We start from the raw sequence: 10297 nt of genomic DNA on the forward strand, positions 1-10297 counted from the left end.
TTTTATGAGGCTTCTAAGGAGTTTTCTCACTAGGGTTTGTTCTAAGTAGTTTGTACCCATAGCATCAAGGTTGTTGATTATGATCGAGAATCTCTCAAACGCTTCATCAATGCTTTCTCCATCCTTCATGTTGAACATCTCGTATTCTTTTCGCAGCATATCAATCCTCGTTTCTTTGACCTGTTTAGTGCCTTCGTGCGTAACCTGGAGTTTTTCCCAGATTTCTTTGGCTGTCTTGCATCTAGACACCTTTCGGTACTCTTCAAAGCTGATAGCACAATGAAGAAGGTTGATGGCTTTAGCATTCAGCTCCATCTTCTTATTGTCGTCCTCATTCCATTCAGCTTCTTCTTTTGGAGTCACCACTCCATCAGCACTTGTTTTTGTTGGAATCTTAGGACCGCTCATAATAATCTTTCATATGTTGTAATCAATGGATTGGATGAAGATTATCATCCTCTCTTTCCAGTAGGCATAGTTCTTCCCATTGAAGAAAGGTGGCCAGTTGTTTGACTGGCCTTCAGTGAGGGTGTAGGCAACTGTGGTTGTGCCCAAGTTGTTCGCCATTGGATCTTTGCTCCAAGCGGTTAATGTAAGACCCATAAATTTCAAAAAAAAAAAGAAAATTAAATTATATTATTTCTAATTATAAATTAGAATACTAGATTAAAAATTGATTAGTAAATTGATAATTAAGTAGTATTTTTAAAGTAATTTTAAGAGATTAAATTAGATTTCAAATTTGTACAACATACTTTAATTTTATTAAAATTTACCAAATTTCAATTTACCTAAAATTAATAAATTATTGATTTCATTTTTGTCCCAAATTAAACCCTAATTTGCTAAACACTTCCTAAAACTTTAACCCTAATTACCCCACTCCCTTCAGCCGCCATACCCCTTTCCTTTTCTTCCAAAAACAAACTCACAACACCACACTTAGCAACAGCCAAAAATCCACAGAAAGAAAGAAAGAGAGGAGAGGGTGCGAATCAGGAGGGAGAAGAAAGGGGGAGAGCGTGCCGACAAGTCACTGCCGCTCGTCGCGCCACTGTCTTCGCCGATGAAGGAGGAGCGAGGAGAGTGTGTCACGGAGCAGGGGAAGCTCGTGCGAGTGAGGAGCGTCGCCACCGTCGTCGCGCCGTGCGCCGCCAGCTTCGCTGCACCTCGTCATCACCATCGTCGTCGGACCACCATGGAGTCGTTGCCGTCGAACCGGCACTGCGAGCTGCTATCGAGCCTCAAGCAGAATCCGATGCGAAGAGAGAGAGACATAACAACGCGAGGAGAGAGAGAAGGCGTTGCGGGAGTTTCTGCCGCCGCTGCTCTCTCCGCCATCGCCGCTGCCGGAGTCACGAGATGAGGTGGGGAAGGAGACCATTTTCCCTGTTGCTGTTGCAGTCACTGCGCTACTACTGCTACGCTTCATTTTCCTTGTTTTCCTTAATTACCGTAAGTCATTTTTGTTTCTGAACCCCCACTGCTATTGTCATGTTATCCATTGATTGAGAAGTTTAAGACGTTGTTGTTTTAGGATTAAGCTGCTACAACTGTGGACTGTGATGGTTGATGCTCTGAAAGAGTCGTCGCTGCTGGGGCGACTGGAATTACTACTGCCAGTTCTACCGTTGCTACCAATGCTGTTGACTTGCCCCAATTCAAGTTCAGTGTCACTGCCCTAGGTCTAGCCTGTCTCCTGACTCTGTTTCACTTTTATACTCTGAACTGCCTTGGTCTCGTTTATCTATTTATTACGATTTAATTCCATTTTATTTTCGGTATTGCCTTGAATTTTTAGAGTTGTTTCCGCGTTTGATTCCATCAAATTTGATGTTGCTGCTGTTAATACTGCTGATTCTAATGCCATTGCTGCTGTTGCTGTTAATTTGGAATAAGTGGGTTTGTCGCCTTTGATTCTTGAATTCAGCTAGTCGAGGTAGGGGCGCTTTTCTTAAACTTGTTTACTTTCCAGAGTTGTTATAAATCGATATTAATGCGTAAAATACATTTTTGGTGATTTTGTAAGTCTTATGAATTGAATTGAGTTGTTTTGGATGAATGAGGTTATTAGTTGTATTGATTGATTGATCGATTCAGAAAGTTGAATATTCTGATTAGTTGACGGATGTTGTTAAAGTAGTTTTTCTAGAGTTATTGGAAGATATTTAATAATGGCATTTGGTTTAACTTTGGAAATGATTCGATTTTAGGAAAGTTTTAGTATTGAAATTTGATTTGATATTGAACCTGATTTGATATCGGAATTTGATTTTAAAACAAATTTGGAAAGGGCTTGATATTTGAAAACGATTTGTTTATTGAGAATAATTTACTATTTTGGAAATGGGTCGAACAGGGTTTGAGGAACGGTTTGGTTTGAAACTGTTTGAGAAAACCGAGAGTTCTTAATTATTGATTAATGCTGTTGAATGAGATTGATTTAGATTGCGATTTATAGGACTGGTTGATTGGATTCTGGATTTTGCTATTTCCTTGTGTTGAGTGTGGTTGTTGTGAAAATTGTTATTGGGAGTGATTTGACTGATTAACAGGTGTTTGGTTTGGTTTTGGTTGGGACCCGAAAAGGGTGGCAGAATCCGAGTTTTAGAGGAGATGCTGCCGAAATTTTATAAAATTGGAAGTTTTGTTTGAAGTAATTATTTAAGAAGATTTAGTTCTTAAACGTTATTTATTTAAGATTGATTTATTTAGAAAAGAAAGAATTATGTTTTGGATTGAGATTGTTGATTAACGGAAAGAAGGATGATGAGGATTGATTTGAAATATGATTTTAAAATGAATTTGGAAATGGGATATGGATTGATGAATGATGATGATATTGAAAATGGCTTAGATATTGATGAATGATGAATGAATTGTTTATATGGCTTATGAATTTGAAATATCTGAGATACGAGGTTCCCTGGATTAAGTGCCGTGGCTTGCCACCACGTGTACCAGGTTGAAAACTCGATACTCTGTTGACCCTACGACGTAAGTGTGACCGGGCACTATATAAATTCCCGGGAATGTTACCCCCATTGAGCAATATTGATTATTTGAGAAAAAGCTATGCATAGACTCTTGGGGATGCACGTCGGGGGACGGTCTAAGGACAATTCAGACTTGTCGGGTTGGCTGGATAACCGACAGATGAGCCTCATCAGCCATAGGACAGGCATGCATCATATGCATTTGTATGCTTTGCTTGGGTTTGAACTTGTTTTGGTTTGCCTAATTGCTAAACTGTTCTTAACTGCTACTTGAACTATTTGCTGTAACTGCTACCTACTTGTGTTTTCCTTGTCTGTCTTGCCTGTGTTTGTCCTGGCGTGCTACATTTGAGGATGAACTTTGGTGCTGAATTAATGACTGAGTTGTTTGATTGCATGGTTGGTTTCTGATTGAGATTTTCTTATAAGAAAGGAAAGATTTTGGACTTCTGAAAGATTAAATATTGTTTCTTTGAAAGAGTTTTGAACGATTTCCTATTGGTTTTAAAAGATTCATAAGGCAATGATAATCACTGAGCTTGAAAACAGTTTTCTTATTAAATATCTTCTTATGACAACTTTGAAACTTCGCGGTGAGACCGTGTGGTTAGGTTCTCACCCCCCTACAGCTTTACCTTTTCAGGAACCAGATGAAGAGGCATTAAGAAGAGTTATACTGGGTTTGACTTATATGCTGCTGTGTTAATTAGATTATTTTCTTCCCTCATCTTTGTCATTACAAACTTGTAAGAGGGATAGGAATTGTATGTTCTATATGTATATTATTTTATGAGGTATTATGTAAGGAGTCTTGTACATGAATCTATGCCTGCTTGCATTTTTCTTAAGATAAAGTGTTTATTTTCATTTAATAAAAAAAAAGGAAATCAGCGAATACAGTGTCGAGTCAGGCTCCTATTTTAGTATTTAGTATGTAAAGCAGTCGTAATACTTCTTTCTATCAGAGTGGCGCAGCCGGAAGCGTGACTTCTGATAGTGAGGGTGTTACAGTTAAGCTTGATTCTTGAGACCTTAGCTCTGATACCAATTGAAGGTTGTGGTAGGCTGAGAGAAGGGGGTTGAATCTATGCCTTTCTTTTAAGTTACTGAACTGACCCTTTAATCAATCTTTGAATTTCTGATTCTTTTTGAACTCACCAGCGGAAATTTATGTGACAATTTATTTTTGTCTCATGAATATCAGAAAATAGAACAGTGCAAAGAAGAGAAAAGCTAACACCAGCATATATCCTGGTTCGGTTGCCTTGTGCTATGCAACCTACATCCAGTCTCCTCCACAACAATGGAGGAATTTTCACTATAGTTAACAGTATTACATACACCAATTCCACAGGATCGACACAATCCTTTCACACTCAAATTCTAACCCAACTTGACATTGACTATGCTAATACCTAACTATTCACTCTTAGTGCTAACCCAACTAAGAAAGGGATACCTTACAGGTACACGATACAAGACACAAACATACCTAAAGAAATCTGAAAATAACTCTAGGCTTTTCTCTCAAGTGTATCACTCAGTCTTTTTCCACTTATGGCTTTTACTTGAGCTCTCTCAATATGCCTTTTCACTCAAGAAATTATAGAAAGATAAACATAGAAAAGTAAATTACAATCTGTAAAACATGAAGGAAATTGACTTCATCAACAGCCTCTTTGCTATGTGATAAACCAGATTTGCATGTCTCTGATTCAGTTCTTCATTTTTGGCGGAATGCTTCTTTGAAAGAAAGCACTGTCCAAGTAGAGGAACTTCTTTAGAGAGCTACTTCACAGAACAAAATCTCAATACACTGGGTTATCTCTCCTTGCTTCTGAATAAACAAAAATCTTCCTTTTATCTCCTTGCATGTTGCTGGGTTGCTCTTCCTAGGTCAACTTCTTGAGCAGTGTGCTTTACCAACCCCAGCCACTCACTTTCTCCCATTTTTACTTAAATTTGGGACTTTGCTTCTGACCTCTTTGGTTGACCAAAAACCACAAGTCATCATGAACAAAAGTTTCCAATGGTAAAACCTTATCTCAGCCCTTGAAAATCAACTTGATCCCCAAGATATGTTTAAGACCGTGGATTTACAGCAGAGAAGAACAGACAACATCTTTCCCATATATCTCAGAATGGATAGGCAGAATGCTGAAGATGAAGAGAAAAAGATCTGATGCATGTAAAAGGAAATGGGTTACCTTTAATCTTTTCTTAAGCTTGATTTGGTTTGAACTTGCTGATTTGACATCTGCCTTTCAAGCTTAATCTCTCTCTTTCTTGCTTCTTTGGTGATTAGCTTAGGAAAGAAGCTCTCTCTCTCACTTTTTCTGATTTCTGACCAAGGCACAAAAGTGAAGTTGCTTTTGGTAAAGCAAATGAGAGGGATTTGCTTGCTGAAATCAAATCGGGCTTGGATCGGGTTATGATTTGCTTGGCCCGTTTTGATTTCTCAGCTTTGTTTCCTTTTGGGCTTCATTTATGTTATTAACCCACCAGCCTTGTTTTTATTTTCATTCTATTTGGGCTGCTAAATTGAATTTTGGCCTGCAACATTTAATAAATAATTAGCAACATACAATTTTTAATAATCAACACTAATTATTTATTTTGCCTAAAAATAATATTTGTCATCATTAATTAATTTAGTTAATTTCTTAACTCAACAAATAATTTCACACATACATCAACCTAGGGTTCATGAAACTTTATAAATCACAAGAATTTGGTGATCTCTTATCTTAACCCACAAAATTTGTTGATGAAATTCACCAATAGCTTATACTAGAGTACCCCTAAACAACCAAAATCACAAGATTTCTCAAAACCATAACTAAATTTTAAATTGAACATGTTCTACAAAAATGGGGTGAGAGAATTCAAAATTATTACCAATCTTTTTAGATAGAATTGTAGAAGATGATATGGACTTCGTATAGTCGTAAACGGTGTAGCAATTGGAGCACCGGAGAGGAAGTTATGGTGGTTTGAATATATCAAAAGCTAGGATTTTCTCTCTTCTTCCATCTTTTCTTCAATTTCAGCATGAAACACTTATGAATGAGGTTTGGTTGCTGAATGGCCATTAGTAAGGGCTTATATATGTTAGATATGGGCCCAACTTGGGCCCGATTTATTGTCCAATTTTGGGGCAAAACCTTTAAAATTAGCATTTTTAATTCACATTTTAAAAGGGGTACCTCACTGGTACAAGATACAAGACACAAGAAACAACCTAAAAAAATCTGAAATCACTTTAGGCTTTTCACTCAAGTGTATCACTCAGCCTTTTATCACTCATAGGATTTTTCTTGATTCCTCTCTTTCTGCCTTTTACCACTCAAGAAATTACAGAAAGATATACACAGAAAATGAAATACAAACTGTAAAAATTTGAAGGAGATTAATGCTTCAACAGCCTCTGTTGCTATAAGTTGAACCAGATTCACTTGACTCTGATTTCGTTCCCTCATTCTGGCAGAATGCTTCTTTTACTAGAAAGCATTGTCCAAGTTGATGAACTCTACTCAGAGAAAGCTTCTCAGAACAAAACTTCCAAACCCAGGTTCTCTCTCCTTCTTTTCAAAAAATTGAAAATATTTCTTTTGTATTTCTTTCCAAGTAGCTGAGCTACTCTCCTCTGAGTCAACTCCTCGAGTTATGTGCTACCAACTTAGCCTTTCACTATCTTCCATTAATCCCTAAATTAGGAATTTTGGAACAGACCTTTTTTTGCTTGACCAGATGCCTTAGATCAGCAAAGATAAAAGTTGGTCAATGATAAACCCAAATCCGAACTATTAATAATGTGCTTTGTCTCCAAGAAACTTTGTGAACCATTGATTTACAGCAGCAGAGATCAAAGACTTCTTTCTTCATTTATCCAAAAATGGTGTCGCAGAGAGTTGGAGAAGGAGTGAAGAAATTAACATGCATGCAAATGGAAATAAATCACCTTTATCTTCTGACTTAGCTTAATACGGTTTGGTTTTGGCAATTAGACATTTGCTTTTTGCTTAACCTTTCTCTCTCTTTCTTTTCTGGTGATTGGAGCAAGAAGAACGAAGCTCTCTTTCACTTTCTTTCTGAGTTTGTGACTGAAGCAAACATGTGAGGTGCTTTGGAAGGCTTCATCTTGATGGAGTTTTCATGGGCTTGGGTTTGAATAATTTCATTCAGCCCAGCTAGTTGCTTTGCATTATTCTTCTTTGGACTTTGAGTGTTAGGAAGCCTACCGAAGATTTTGTTTCTATTTTTATTTGTTTGGGCTGCTGCAACTTTTATTTAGGCCTGCATCACTTAAACAAATGCAATAAAAACTAATTAGGTGATTAACCTAATAAAATAATGTTTGTCATCATCAAGTAAATTTCTTAACTCAACACCTTAAATAAAAAATATATTTAAAAATATAATAAGAGTGTAAATAATCAAGGTTTTGAAAAATGATTTGAATCGACCAGTCGAACCGATCGAATCGTAAACCGCTGCCATACACGGTTCGGACAGAAGTCAAAACCGCCAAATTTAAAAACCGACAATAGACTGTTGAACCGACCGGAAACCGTTCGGTCGAACCGAACCATGACCCGGCCGGTTTTTGAAATGTGTTAAAAACGGCTGCGTTTTTTGTTGCTGAAAGTGAACCCTAACTCCTCTCTGGTCTCCAGTCTCCACTCTCCACTAACGGGCAGAAGCGGAACACGAAGCAGCACTCACCTAGACGGCTGGATCGAGCTTCCGGCGCAACATCCGTCCAGCCACCACCGCCGCCGTCGCAAATTCCGTGCAGCCAACGTCAACCAGCTCTGTTTGCACAGCCACTTCCTGTCGCGCTTCCAGCTGTGTTTGATATTCGAAAATCGGAACCACCGCCAGTGCCACTTTCCGTCGCGCAGATACTTCCCGCCGGCGCCAGCTCTGTTCCACACTTCCACCCCGTCAGCCACTATCTTGCCTCTTGCCAGCCACTGTCCCCGCCAGCTCTGATTTTTTCCAGGCTTCCAGCTTCTAACCCTAGGTATAAAATTTGTTCTTTGTGTTTTTTAATTTTTGAATCTGCTGTTTAATTTTTGAACCTTCCAGGCTGCTGTTTTAGTGTTTTTTATTTTTTGAATCTGCTGTTTTTGAATTTTTGTTGATAGATTTATTGATTTTAGGATTTACGGTGATTATTTGCTGCTGTTTTTTAATTTTTGTGCTCTGTTCATTTGCTTCCATATATTTTCTTTGATAGTATTTTCCCGATTATAAATTCTGGTTTTGAGTCAAAACTTTGCATTTGTTGTCTGTAGTTTGATTTGAGATCAAATTAGATCTGATCTGATCCTATTAAGTTCAAACTATTCTTGTGGATTTTTGGTGTAGAATTGTTGGTTACCTGTTTGAAGTGTGTATTTCTTGTGATTGGATCTGTTTTGAACTGGATTGTGATTTTATGCTGCATTAGGTGCTGATAGTTTATCTTGGGTGTACTTTTGGGATCATTTACTTGTTAATTATTGGACTTTCAGTTTGGTAAGGATCTTCTTGTACAAATTTGTTATCTTTCTTTAGGTTCCTTATAGGTTTATTTGTAACAAATTTATATAAATTTTGGATCATTTTGAATGTATTTGTTGGCGCAATTGTAAGAAATATACTGAAATTTCGGTTTCAATTTCAGTATCTCAAAGTCTTCTGGTTCTTTGAGTTTTTATACTATTGTACACAACCAAACTCATGATAAATTAGTCGTTTTTTTGCAGGTGCCAGTTTGTATTAGTTCTATTGAAGAATTTGCTTGTTTTCTTGTTGAATAAGAAATAAATTTTTTCTTTCTGTTTTTCTGCATTTGTATGTCAGAATCTTGCCGCGAGAGAAGTACGAATGGTTCCTTGATCTTCAGCGAAATGGAACTGCGAAGAACTCTGGTTTCACTCTGCGGTTCGACCTTATGGTCCTCTTCATAACTGGTCTTACCAATGTTAGGGATGTTATCCCTTTCCCAAGAAGCTATGGCATAGCCAACAACTAACTAACTATGGATACAAGAGAAGTATGATACTCTGGGTGTGTGTAGCATATCAGTTTGAATGTAAGTCCTACTGTCGACAACATTCATATTTTAAATGCTATAAGATTAGATTAGAACATTCAACCAAGCACTATCTTAATTTCACTTGTTATTATTTAATTCTGAGTTTGTATTTTGATAAGATCATATGATTTTGGTTAATGACATTTCATGTATAATTTTAAATTTAGAAGATATTTTAATATTTATATTAGATTATAATTATATTTTAGGATGTTTATTTGTAATTTGTTTATTATTCTATTCTAAAACAATTTTTTCGGTTGAATCATGATTGAACCGGTTGGACCATTAAACCAATAAACCAGTAACTAAAACGTTTCGATGATCGGTTCGGTTTTCAAAACCTTGTAAATAATAGCATTAACTCTTTTCCCTGCTATAATTTATATATAAATAGTTTTTGTAAGATTTTGGTGATAAATCATTGATGTCTTACGCCTTTAGATTTTATGAGAAAATATTAATATGATAATAGCCAAGAGGGTGTGACGAACTGATGATAACCCAAATTTTATTTGAGATAATATGATGACTCTATCGCTAGTAACAAAGAACAGTCCAAAATTTAAATAATCTAGCATAAAATTGAAGGCTCTATTAATTTTTCGTTTATTTGACATTTTTCCAAAACTACCCCTATCTATATTCAAACTTTATTTTTCTAGGTTAAACCAATCACCCTCTAATTGAAAAGGGGCAATAATCACTCAAAAGAACAAATATTACACCAATAAATATTATATACCATAGATTGTCAAAGCAAAAATGTCATTTATATAATAAAATCAGTTATTATAAATTTATATATAAATATATGTATTATTTAATTTATTTTTAATATATATTTTATACTCTAATATATAATTTATTAGTAACTAATTTTAATTTGCATCTAACATGATTGTTGTCAAACATTTTGCCGAATTTATATGTATTACCTTGCATCACTTGATTGGAAAGGTCAATAACCGCTGTTACATGTATCGGGCTATCAAGTGCTTTCACATGTGTTAAAAAACATAATAAAAAGAGCAAAAATACATATATACAAAAAAACTACTACATGAGTATATTTATGTATAAATATATGCGTTATTTAACTCATCATTTTTAATTTATATTTTATATCTTAATATATATTGTATGTAGATGTCTAAAAGTATATGGGAAATGGTAGGTTGAGACATCACATTCTTGTAGAGGCAACACGAGCTTA

The 10297-nt window shown here is 36.1% G+C and overlaps 1 long non-coding RNA gene across 1 annotated transcript; it reads left to right on the forward strand.

The window, feature by feature from the left end:
- The first annotated feature begins 1296 nt into the window (after nucleotides 1–1296).
- LOC112736023 (uncharacterized) lies at nucleotides 1297–3883 on the forward strand. Its single transcript, XR_003168695.3, has 4 exons — nucleotides 1297–1455; nucleotides 1538–1685; nucleotides 1802–1939; nucleotides 3626–3883. It is a non-coding gene; the product is annotated as an uncharacterized lncRNA (long non-coding RNA).
- Nucleotides 3884–10297: the final 6414 nt, after the last annotated feature.

Source organism: Arachis hypogaea, chromosome 13, assembly GCF_003086295.3.
Source record: "Arachis hypogaea cultivar Tifrunner chromosome 13, arahy.Tifrunner.gnm2.J5K5, whole genome shotgun sequence".
Taxonomy (NCBI): domain Eukaryota; kingdom Viridiplantae; phylum Streptophyta; class Magnoliopsida; order Fabales; family Fabaceae; genus Arachis; species Arachis hypogaea.